This window comes from Eubalaena glacialis, chromosome 6 (assembly GCF_028564815.1).
Source record: "Eubalaena glacialis isolate mEubGla1 chromosome 6, mEubGla1.1.hap2.+ XY, whole genome shotgun sequence".
NCBI lineage: Eukaryota > Metazoa > Chordata > Mammalia > Artiodactyla > Balaenidae > Eubalaena > Eubalaena glacialis.
In genome coordinates this window covers 143,092,516-143,105,372 of record NC_083721.1, presented here as the reverse complement: position 1 = coordinate 143,105,372, position 12,857 = coordinate 143,092,516, and positions in this window count along the sequence as shown.

The window sequence follows — 12,857 nt, the reverse complement described above, 5'->3', positions numbered from 1 at the left end:
AAACAGATTCTAAACAAATAGTCCAATCAGTGGGTCTTACATTTATTAGTTCAAAATATTTAATCTTATCTAGAATCCACACATAGAGATACCCGATTGGGATGGTAACTAGGATAACTAAAATTCTGGGCCTAATTTTTTTTTTAAAGAATCCAAAACAAACTAAACTTTACTAGGTACATAAGCTTCTCAGTGAGTTACCATTCTCCTTATTTTCTTTTACATTATTTTCCTTGAAATGATAAATTCAATGGCTGTATCTTAAATTGTGCAAAATATTGGTATTAAAGAAGCTGAAACTTTTTTTATGTCACTTAAAAGTTAATCAGAGTATCTGAAAGGAATTGTTTTTATAAAAAACATTAAAATATTAGTTATTTGTTAAAGAACAGGTCGATTTTTATTTTTGTTTTTTAGCCTATTATATTCCCTTTTTTAAAGTAAAATATGTCCAGGAGAATTGAAGTAGTTTTGGCGTTTCTAAACCACAAAAGTTGTTGAGTAATACGCGTAGCCCAAAAATATACTAGCGTTAAGTGTTAACAATCCATTTTTAGATTAGCTAGGCTCCTGGTTAGACATTGTAAATCGTGACAAACTACTAGAGATCCAGAGCCCCTTTGCTCTACCCACAGTCTTGCTTTTCCAGTCTGTAGCACCATTCTTCCAGGAGGTTTGCTCTTAGAATAGGTGATGTAAAGAAGAGAAGTAGCAGTATAAGCAGTATGTGGGCTAATAAGCCTTGGAAAGGTAGCAATGGGGTAATACCTTTCTAAGGGAAACACTTGTATCAGCATCATTTGACCTGCCATGGACATGAGTTTAAAGTGGCTTCCTGGCTTTTCTTTCATTGGCCTGCCCCTTCACTAAAACATGGAAACTCCATTTATCCTTATCCTAATGAAGCTTCCATGGGCCATATCATCAGTGCCCATTGTTTTATAATCCCTTATAATTTTCATTCTGAATCTGAAGGGAGGAGTCTTTTAACTTGAGGATCCCCAAGAGAGCTTTCTTAGGCCTCAAAATTTGAAAGTGCCCTGAAATTTGTTCTTTTTAAAATTCTTTGTACTTTTTTGTGTGTGTGCTATAACATTCTTACATCTATTATTCTGTGATTAAATCTCCAGGTTACTGTAAATGATACCTAAATTCTAAAGAGCCAATTCTGATTATCCCAATATGACCTTAAGAAAAGTAAGGAAATAAACTTTTTGTCTGCTGTTTTGTTGGACTGAAGTATTTAAAAGAGTAAGGTAGAAAGAGACAAAATCCTGAACCTTTCAAAATGGAAAATTAATTTTAAACTTAAAAGTGTGTTCCTATTACCTGTGCTGATACTGTCTTTGCATAAATGAATAAATAGAAATAAAACTTTTTTTCAAAAGCATTTTAACCTACTTATTCATGTCATATTATCTAAAAAAATGGTGGGGATTTGGGTGGGTAGTATGTGACAAGATTTAGATCCTTGAAATTCAGGAGTGTAAATATTGTTCAGTTTCTTAATCTGACTGAGTTTGTTTATAAAAGCACATTTTGGTACATTGTATTTTTGCTGCTCTCTCTTATGAAATTAAGAGAGATTTTCATGAGAAAATAATTTCTTTTAGTTGAGTTGGAGATGGTTAACAGTGGGTCCCAATGCAGTGCATCAGCAGAGCAGTGCCTAGTAGGAATGCTGGAGAGTCATGTATATGACTGCAGTCCCATGGCCAAGGTCCCTCTCTGTAAACAACTTGGACTTTATAAACACTTTGTTGCACACTTTTGGTCTAATCACTGTGACACTATTATTTTGGGGAATTGTGGTTGTTGATAATAGAGCTTAGATTTTTCATACTGCATGTACTTCATTAAAAAGAGTGCCTTCTGAATCACCAAAGATTAAATTTTGATGTTTAAAGTATAATTTGCTGACGATTAGTAGTACTTAAGTGTCTGTGTATACTCATACATATATACTAACCATTATCCAGATTATTTGATTAGTTCTGATCAAGCTAAATTACAGTTTATAACATTTTGAGACCCTAAAACTAGACTATATATTTTAAAACAGTGGCTTTAAATCTACTTGATAATTTAAGCATATTTGCAGTTGAGGATTACCACAAAATTCTCAACACAAAGCCAAGTCTTTGGGATTGAAAAAAATTTCATAGAACACCTTTTTGTAAAAAGTTGCAAGTTACGGCAAAATCAAGCAACTCCAAAAAGTTTGGTCACCTCTGTAAGAAGTTTATTCTGCATGCTTTCTTTTCTTTTCCTAGTAAGAGCATGTTATCTTTGTAATTGTTCAAAATAACTATTCAATATTGATTAGCACCCTTAAGTTGCCAGGAAGTCATTGAGTTTCAAAAATAAATACTCCACTGCAGTTCCCTGTTAGTTTATAAAACCCTGTACCTACTTCTCTAAAATTCTCTTGGTTGTCTTTAAAGGTAAGTTCATAAAAATGGGCTGCCACATTGCTTAATCGTTTTGCCTGCTTTCATTGCCATTGTTTGAGGGTAATTAGCAACAGCGATAAGGCAGCATGCCACTCAGCTTTCACTAAGTAGTATTAGAGAGGGTGGGGGACCATAAGGCAGAGAAGAGCTTCCCATTGACCAAATCTTACAAATAGGCCCAGCTGTTGAGTGTGATCATTTGGAATCCCTGAAACACTTCTAGATGAAGATTGCTCCTGTACATATTTCGATAACTATGTAATCTAGCCCTTCCCAACATTATGTGTAATATGTTTTCTCTGTGTGTAACTGAATCTTTTTGAGCAATTCCTCACCACCCATCATCGAAGACTCTGTAGACAGTACATTTGGTAGTAGAACACAATAAACATGAGTTAAAACTATAAACATGCGTTTTTGAATGCTCATGCAGAATATTCAGTCTGTATAGCAAAGAAATGATAGGTAATTCTGCATCGCATTTAGAGTTAAAAACGTGTGTCCAGTATGGCTGTAGCTGTGGGCCAATCCTAAGAAAATGCAAAAAATGGTCTCTCAATACAGAAACTGAAACTGCCACTGTACAATTAAGCTCTGTGGTAGCTATATTTTATGTTTTTAACTGGTCTGAAAGCTTTCCAGTTGAGTCTCTAGTTCATTTTCTCAAGGCACACGGGGCTTTGCATCATACATGCACCTCTATTAAGGCTGCGTGGCAGGAATATGCCTTTTCTCATATGAAATTCCCAGATACCAGTTAACTAGATCTTTAACAATAGAACAAATGCTTGCATTACTGGGATATTGAAGTCATGAAAGCTCTTTATAAATTTGAAGCAACAGTAACATTTCAAGCGGTTCAGAAAGTTGAAGGTTTTAATCCTTAATCAGTTCTTCTTTACAAAAAAAAAATCTAGCAAAAGTACATTAAGGCTCTAGTCACATCTATTGTCTTTCTCCAAAAGAAAATGAATAGAGACACACTGTATTCTGGCTCAGTGTTGGGTGAAGCTGTTTACTATAGAAGAAAGGCAAGGCTGGCACTCAGCTGATCTGTGCTGGTAAAGCCAGATCAGCTGTTTCCAGTGGGCTGGTCCCCTCTGCCCATGCACACATGTTAAACATTTTTAATATTAGCAACTTAGCCCCATCCCCCAGAATAAATCTGGCTGGACCAGTGAGAATGGGGAGGGGTAATTTAAAATACAGAGGCCATTTTCTCTTTGTTTTTACCTAAGCTAGACCCCCCCCTTCACAGTCAAGTCTGAACAACGTTAAAATAGTATACCTGGTGAATGAGAAAAGTTTAACTGCACTTTCTTTCTGAACAGGGCGTGGTTGCTGCTCATCATTCTGATTGGTGGTGTGTCTGTCTTTGACAAAGTAAAAACCCATACACTCACTATCCAAGGTTTTATCAATGCAGGTCAAGTTTCAGTGATCCCAATCTCACAGGGAAGTCAAAAAACATCGGAACCACCACCTGGGGTGTTTCTCAGAGATTCAGACTCCTGGGCCCCATGCTCAGATACACTTACTCTGTAGACGTGGGTGGGCTCAGTAATACGCATTTTTTAAAAAGTCCCTTGGGATTCTGATCTCTGTGACATTCACTTTGAGAAGTACTGCCCCAGATGGGGATCTCAGCATCTCAGGCTACCCCTAGTTTGAGGATAGCTGAATTTGGAGAACAACGCTGTCAAGTCCATTTTGACTCCTTCATAAGGGATTGTGTTGGCTTAATTAATCTTTCCCTGCCAAGCCTGTGCCCAGGAGTGCCAGTTGTCCTCAGACCAGGTTGACTCGTGAACAGGCTAAAAAGTGGATTGAATGAAGTCTGAAAGCCAAGACTTGTGACCAAAAATGAATGGTAAGAGAGAGTGACTGCAGGAGAAAAGCCGGATGTTGAGTCCAAGTGTAGGCCGAGTGTGAGGGACTAGGCTCAGCTTGGAGGGCAGAGTGGACTTTATGGAGGCTGAGATGCCATACTTCCTTCCTGGAGGGTCTTTGGCCCACTTGGCTAATTTTAAAAACATATTACCTGGATTTTAGAAAAGTATGGCCTGTCATTTCTCCTATTCCTGCCTTGGAATTAACTAGTATGTCTCATCCTTAACAAGAATATTAATAACACGTCAACATTGGAAATAATATGTTAAAAAATCAAGTTCCAGAGACAGTCTTCAGCATACTGAAATCTGAATTGTGTTTATGTGTGTGTATTTTAAAAATTCACCCATAATTCATGTGAAAATGAGTATAGAAATAAGTATACCTTTAAAGAATAATAAAATACCCAAGTTAGCATAAGAAATATTTACCAATAAATAGCAATTCCCTCCTCAAAAAAAAAAATAGAATATTCCATTAATTTAAAAATTCCCTATATGCCTTCCCTCATCACACCCTCTTCCTCAACAAGAAGTAACCACTAAATTGAATTTTGGTTTAATTATCCACTAAATCGTTCGTTGGTGGTTTTCACATTTTTTTTAGATGCTTTTAAATTTTTATTTCACTTTTTTGAGGATTTTATTTGTTTATTTAAAGACTTCACTTTTTCAGAGTAGTTTTAGGTTCATAGAAAAACTGAGAGGAAGGTACAGAGATTTCTCATATGCCCCCTGACCCCACACATGCACGGCCTCCCCCGTCATCCACATCCCCTAACAGAGTGGGACAGTTGTTAATGATGGATGGACCTACGTCGACACATCATAATCACCCAAAATCCATAGCTTACTTTAGGGTTCACTCTTGGTGGTGTACATTCTATGGGTTTGGACAAATGTATGACGTGAATTCACCATACAGAGTATTTTCACTGCCCTATAGATCTTCTGTTGCCTATTTACCCCTTCAACCTTACCCCCAATCCCAAGCCCTGGCAACCACTGATCTTCTTACTGTCTGCATAGTTTTGCCTTTTCCAGAATTTCATATAGTTGGAATTTTACAGTATGTAGACTTTTCAGATTGGCTTCTTTCGCTTAGGAATATGTATTTGTTTCCTTCACGTCTTTATGTCTTGATAGCACATTTCTGATGAATGATACTTCATTGTCTGCATGTACCACAGTTTATCTTTTCACTACTGAAGGCATCTTGGTTGCTTCCAAGTTTTGGCAATAAAGCTGCTATAAACATCCATGTGCAGGTTTTTGTTTTTTTTTTAAATAAATTTATTTATTTATTTTTGGCTGCATTGGGTCTTTGTTGCTGCACGCAGGCTTTCTCTAGTTGCGGCGGGCTTTCTCTAGTTGCGGCGAGCAGGGGCTACTCTTCGTTGCAGTATACGGGCTTCTCATTGCAGTGGCTTCTCTTGTTGTGGAGCACTGGCTCTAGGCTTGTGGCTTCAGTAGTTGTGGCACACAGGCTCAGTAGTTGTGGCTCGTGGGCTCTAGAGCACAGGCTCAGTAGTTGTGGCACACAGGCTTAGTTGCTCCGCGGCATGTGGGATCTTCCCGAACCAGGGCTTGAACCCTGTCCCCTGCCTTGGCAGGCGGATTCTCAACCACTGCGCCACCAGGGAAGCCCCCATGTACAGGTTTTTGGGCAGTTTTCAAATCGTTTGGGTAAATTCCCAGAGTACAGTTGCTGAATCATATGGTAAGAGTATGTTTAATTTTGTAAGGAACCACCAAAGTGCCTTTTAAAGTGGCTGCACCATTTTGCATTCATTCTCACCAGCAATGAATGAGTTCCTGCTGCTCCACATCCTTGCCAGCATTTGGTGGTATCAACGTTCCAGATTCTGGCCATTCTAGTAGGTGTGTAGTGGTATCTTATTGTTTTAGTTTGCATTTCCTTGATGGTATGTGATATGGAGCGTCTTTTCATATGCTTATTTGCCATCTGTGTATTTTCTCTGGAGAAGTATCTGTTAAGGTCTTTGGCCCATTTTTTAATTGAGTTGTTTGTTTTCTTATTTCTGAGTTTTAAGAGTTCCTCATATATTTTGGAAAACAGGTGTTTATCAGATGTATTGTTTATTTTTACTTTCTCCTCCAGGATGTTTCAGATGTACCTTTTGAAAATATTTTCTACAAGTCTGTGGCTTGTCTTCTCGTTCCCTTGAAATTGTCTTTCGCAGAGCAGAAATTTTTAATTTTAACAAAGTCTAGCTTATTATTTCTTTCATGGATCATGGTGTTGCATATAAAAAGTCATCTCCATACCTAAGGTCATCTAGGTTTTCTCCTATGTCATCTTACACGATTTTTATAGTTTTGCATTCTACATTTAGTTATATGATCCATTTTGAGTTAATTTTTGTGAAGGGTGTTTAGATTCTTTTTTTTTTGCATGTGGATGTCTAGTTGTTCGAGCACCATTTGTTGAAAAGACCATCTTTGCTCCATTGCATTGTCTTTGCACCTTTGTTAAAACTCAGTTGACTACATACTTACATGAGTCTCTGTCTGGGCTCTATATTTTATTCCATGATTTCGTTTTTCCTTTTCTAGTTTTTCTTTTCTCCCTTCCTTCCTTCCTTCCTTCCTTTCATTTTAACAGCTACATTAAAGTTGTATAATTGGTGCACATTAAACTACATATATTTAAATTGAACAATTTGATGAGTTTTGACATAGACATGTATATAATATATATATATACACAACCATCACAACAATCAAGACAAGTAGCATTTCCATCACCTCTTTGTAATTCATTCGCAACTCACCCTCAACTACTAACCTTTTTGTCACTATAGATTTGTTTTGCACTTTCTAGAATTTTATATAATGGAATCATACAGTGTATATATTCTTTTATGTCTGGCTCTTTCACTCAGCACAATTATTTTTAGATTGATCCATGTTGTTGCATGTATCAATAATTTCTTCCTATTTATTGCTGTGTTGTATTCCATAATATAAATTTACCACCATTTGTTTATCCATTCTTCTGTTGATGGACAATTGGATTGTTTCCAATTTTTGGCTATTGCAATAAAGCTGCTATGAACTTTTGTGTACAAGTCTTTGTATGGACATATGCTTTCATTTCTTTTCTATAAACACCTAGGAATTGAAGAGCTGGGTCCCATGATAGGTTCATTTTAAATTCATAAGGAAACTTCCAGACCGTTTTCCAGAAACACGCAAGGATAAGGTAGCATCATCATCTCTCCTGTTATGTTTGTGCTACAGTGATGTTTGAAGGTTCTTATAAAATTAAATGAGAGCATCTGTTTCACCTGTGCCTCTGATTGCCTGGAGATTTCTTCTTTTTTGCTCCTGTAGTTCCTAAAACAGTGCTTTGTATAAGGCGGATGTTTAATCCACCTTGGATGAATGAATATCAGGTAATGGTTTATCTGAACAAATGTGATGATGATTTAAGCACCAAAATGAATGACAGAGCAAAATTTGAGAGATCGAGAAAAAGGTAAAATAAATAAAATAGGTAAAATAAAATAAAATAGGTAAGTAAATAACACTGTCTTTTAAAAATTATGCAAGTAATTCATTATGGAAATATCAGAAAATACAAAATAGATTAAAGGAGAAAATAAGTCACCTGTGATCCTTCCCATTCCCTCTTTAAAAAAATGTTTTATTGCTGTTCTGTTTTCCCAATATACTCTTAAAGTTAGGGCCAGTGGTTCTCAACTCTGGCTACACATAAAATCACCCAGGGAGCTTGCAATGGACTGAAGCCCTCATGAGTGGGATTAATTCCCTTACGAAGGGCCTGAGAGAGTTCTCTTGCCCCTTCTGCCATGTGAGGTTACAGCAAAAAGATGGCCATCTAGGAAGAGGGCCCTCACCAGACACCTGAATCTGCCAGGACTTGACCTCAGACTTCCCATCCTGCAGAACTGTGAGAAATAAATTTCTGTTTATAAGTTTATAAGTCAAGTGGTCTATTGTATTTTGTTATAGCTGCCCAAACAGATAAGATAGAGCTCTTATTTGGGTAGGTCCAACGTCTGGGTTCCATCCCAGAGATTCTAATTTAATTGGTCTAAGGTGGAGTCTGGGTGTCAACAGTTTTCAATCAACTTTTTTGAGGTGTAATTTACATACAGTAAAATGCATCTATTTTAGGTGAACAGATCCAGTTTTGGCAAATGTATATCCCCTTATAAACACTATAATCAAGTATAGACCATTTTTATCATCCCCAAAATAATCCCTGTTCCATCACCAGGTAACCACTGATCTGGCTGGTCACTGTAATTGTGACTCTGTAAGCACTAGAATTTCGTGTAAACAGAATCAAGCAGTCTGGCTTCTGTCACTGCATCATGTTTATGAGAGTCATTATGTCGCTACATATTTCAGCAGTTCATTTTTTTCATATAAATATTTTTTAACATCTTTATTGGAGTATAATTGCTTTACAGTGTTGTATTAGTTTCTGCTGTATAACAGAGTGAATCAGCTGTATGCATACATATATCCTCATACCCCTCCCTCTTGCATCTCCCTTCCACCCTCCTTATCCCACCCCTCTAGGTGGTCTCAAAGCACCGAGCTGATCTCCCTGTGCCATGCAGCTGCTTCCCACTAACTATCTATTTTACATTTGGTAGTGTATATATGTCAATGCTACTCTCTCACTTTGTCCCAGTTTACCCTTCCCCCTCCCCATATCCTCAAGTCCATTCTCCTATTACCATTTTCTTAATTGTTTTGGGTTTGTTATTGTAGGTCTTTTCCTTCTCTTGTGTTTCCTGCCTAGAGAAGTTCCTTTAGCATTTGTTGTAAAGCTGGTTTGGTGGTGCTGAATTCTCTTAGCTTTTGCTTGTGTGTAAAGGTTTTAATTTCTCCATCGAATCTGAATGAGATCCTTGCTGGGTAGAGTAATCTTGGTTGTAGGTTCTTCCCTTTCATCACTTTAAATATGTCCTGCCACTCCCTTCTGGCTAGAGTTTCTGCTGAAAGATCAGCTGTTAACCTTATGGGGACTCCCTTGTATGTTATTTGTTGCTTTTCCCTTGTTGTTTTCATATTTTTTCTTTGTATTTAATTTTTGATAGTTTGATTAATATATGTCTCGGTGTGTTTCTCCTTGGGTTTATCCTGTATGGCACTCTCTGTGCTTCCTGGACTTGACTATTTCCTTTCTCATATTAGGGAAGTTTTCAACTATAATCTCTTCAAATATTTTCTCAGACCCTTTCTTTTTCTCTTCTTCTGGAACCTCTATAATTTGAATGTTGGTGCATTTAATGTTGTCCCAGAGGTCTCTGAGACTGTCCTCAATTCTTTTCATTGTTTTTTCTTTATTCTGCTCCCTGGCAGTTATTTCCACCATTTTATCTTCCAGGTCACTTATCTGTTCTTCTGCTTCAGTTGTTCTGTTATTGTTTCCTTCTAGAGTATTTTTAATTTCAGTAATTGTGTTATTCACTGTTTGTTTGCTCTTTAGTTCTTCTAGATCCTTGTTAAATGTTTCTTGTATTTTCTCCATTCTGTTTCTGAGATTTTGGATCATCTTTACTATCATTACTGTGAATTCTTTTTCAGGTAGGTTGCCTATTTCACCTTCATTTATTTGGTCTTGTCGGTTTTTACCTTGCTCCTTCGTCTGTAACATCTTTTTTGGTTGTTTTTTTTTTTTTTTTTGATGGGTAGTGCTGTATTCCTGTCTTACTGGTTGTTTGGCCTGAGACGTCCAGCACTGGAGTTTGCAGTCAGTTGGATAGAGCTAGGTCTTGGTGCTGAGATGAGGACCTCCGGGAGGCATCACTCCAATTGATATTCCCTGGGGTCTGAGGTTCTCTGTTAGTCCAGCAGTTTGGGCTTGGAGCTCCCACCCCAGGAGCTCGGTACTGACCTCTGGCCCGGGAACCAAGATCCCGCAAGCTTCATGGCGTGGAAAAAAAAAAAAAAAGAAGAAAGAAAAAGAAGGAGCAGTACAATATCAAAGAATAAAAAACAAAATAAAATTAGAAAGATAAAAAATACATTAGAAACAATAAGACTATAATTGAAACAACTGCAACAGTGTAAAATAAAACCACAACAGAAAAAAGAAAAAAAAGGGGGTGGGGGGTGGGGAACAAGCCAAAAGGAGAGATCACTAACAAAGTATAAAGAATAAAATAAAATTAGAAAAATAAAAGATTTATTAGGAAAAATAAAAATATAAAAGAATCAACAATGAATCAATAAGGTAAAACAGAACCCCAATCTAAAAGAGGAAAAAAGAAAAGAAAAAAAAAAGCCTTGGCTCTGGGAGTGGAGTTTAGGTGGGGGGTGGAACTTTGGCAGGGGCGGGGTTTGGGGTGGGGTGGGACCTAGGTGGGTGGGGGGGGGTTTGAGCGTGGGGCGGGGCCTCTGCTTAGGACCTGTGCAGAAGGGGAGAGGCAGCACGTGGAAAGGAGGGCTTCTGGAGTTTGGAGGCAGGGCCCTGAGTGAGGGTGTGTGGGTGGGGCTTAGGCTTAGCGCAGCTGAAGGGAGGGGGTCTCCGAATGCAGAGGTGGGGCCCTGGGTGGGGGTGTAGGGGCGGGACTTGGGTTCTGTGCAGCAGGAGGCAGGCTCTGAGGGCAGAGGATTAGGCCTGGGAGCTCAACAGGCTCCCCAGTGCCTAAGTGGACAGGGAAAGCACTGGCCCTGTTCCCTTCCATTCCTCTGCGCCCCTCCCCCCCACCTCCCTCAGGGTCTCCCTAGTTGCCGCTGGACCTCTAACCCTGGGTGGGTCCCCCTCGGTGTAGGAACTCCTCCCCTCCCCCAGCCGCCCCTCAGGGGTGCTGGTCCTGGAGGTCCGGCCTTTACTTTTGCTCTCCTTTCCCTCCCTCCCACTCCCTCAGGACCTGTGCAGCTGGAGGGGGCCCAGGTGGGTAGAGGATCAGGCCCGGGATCTCAGCAGGCTTCCGGGGGCCCAAGTGGGCAGGGGAAACCTGGCCACACTCCCTTTTGATCCTCTGCCCTCCCAATGGTTCCCCAACTTCCCCCTTCTGGCGTGGGATCCCTTCCCCTCCCCAGCTGCCCCTCAGGGGCGCCAGTCCCCTCCTGCCTCCACTTCTCCTCCCCCCTCACTCCCCCCACGCCCCACGTCCTACCTGGTCACTGGGGGTTCCTCCCGTCCCCTTAGGTGTCCATAGTCCCCCACCAGTGCCTGGTAGGTGCCCTAGTTGTGAGAAGACGCGATTTCCGCGTCCTCCTAGTCCACCATCTTGACTCCGCCCCCTTTTTTTTTTTTTTTTTTTTTTTTAACTGCTGATTAGTATTCCATTGTGTGGAGGCACCATGTTTTGGTTTGTCTTTTTTTTTTTTTTTTTTTTGGCCAGGGCACTGGGCATGTGGGCTCTTAGTTCCCCCACCAGGGATGGAACCCAGGCCCCCTGCATTGCAAGCATGGAGTCTTAACCACTGGACCACCAGGGAAGTCCCTCACCACGTTTTCTTTACACTCACCTGTTGTTGATGGACATCTGGGCTGTTTCCAGTTACCGAGCATTATGAATAACGCTTCTATCAACATTCATGTAAAAGGTTTTTGTGTGGATATGTGTTTTCATTCTCTTGGGGAAATACCTAGGAATGGAATTTCTGTTCCTATGCTGAGTGTCTGTTTAACTGTATAAGAAACTTCCAAACTGTTTCCCAAAGTAGTTGTATTACTTGCATCCCCACTAGCAATCTGTGAGTGCTCACTTGTACTGCATTTTGTCCACAGCACTAGGTATTGTCAGTGTTCTTAATTTTAACCATTCTCAAGCATAGCAGTTTTTAAAAGCTCCCCAAGATACATATACTTTTCTGTATACATCAATAAAAGGTTAAGAAAAAAACAACTCCCTAAATGATTCTAGGTTGAGAACTGCCAAGCCAGACTAGACAAGTTCCAAATATCTTTAATTATGCATTCATGGTTGTTTTTTTTCCCACTCACCCACTTATTTACCCAAAAAGAGCTGCACCAGCTCTTTACTAAGCACAGAGAATGTAGAGATAACACAACACCCCTGCCTGCCCTCAAGAAGCTCAGTGTCAAGTAATTTTCTTTTTTCTCTCGTGAGAAAACCAGTTTCACATGTATGACCACAGTCATTTCAGAGAGTTTGATTTTTTTTTTTTAATGATCTTGGAACTTTGCAGCTCTGGCCTACATTCAGTCCTGGTGAGGGGAGGCAAGAGAGTCATTCATGGTGTTTGAGATGTTGCTTTTTTGGTTTTGCACTTTTCCTTCCCTGCTTCCTTACCACCAGTACTTTCTTATGTACATATTTAACTTCGGGGACCATGTGTTTTTTTTTTTTTTTTTGGCCGCACTGCATGGCCTGTGGGATCCTAATTCCCCGACCAGGGAACAAACCCGCACCCCCAGCAGTGGAAGCGCGGAGAGTCAACCACTGGAACAATGTCTTTAAATGATGTGTCAGGGGGTTATAACAATAAATATAAAATGGACATATTTTACCCCTGGTAATCACATTGGTGCCTGCAC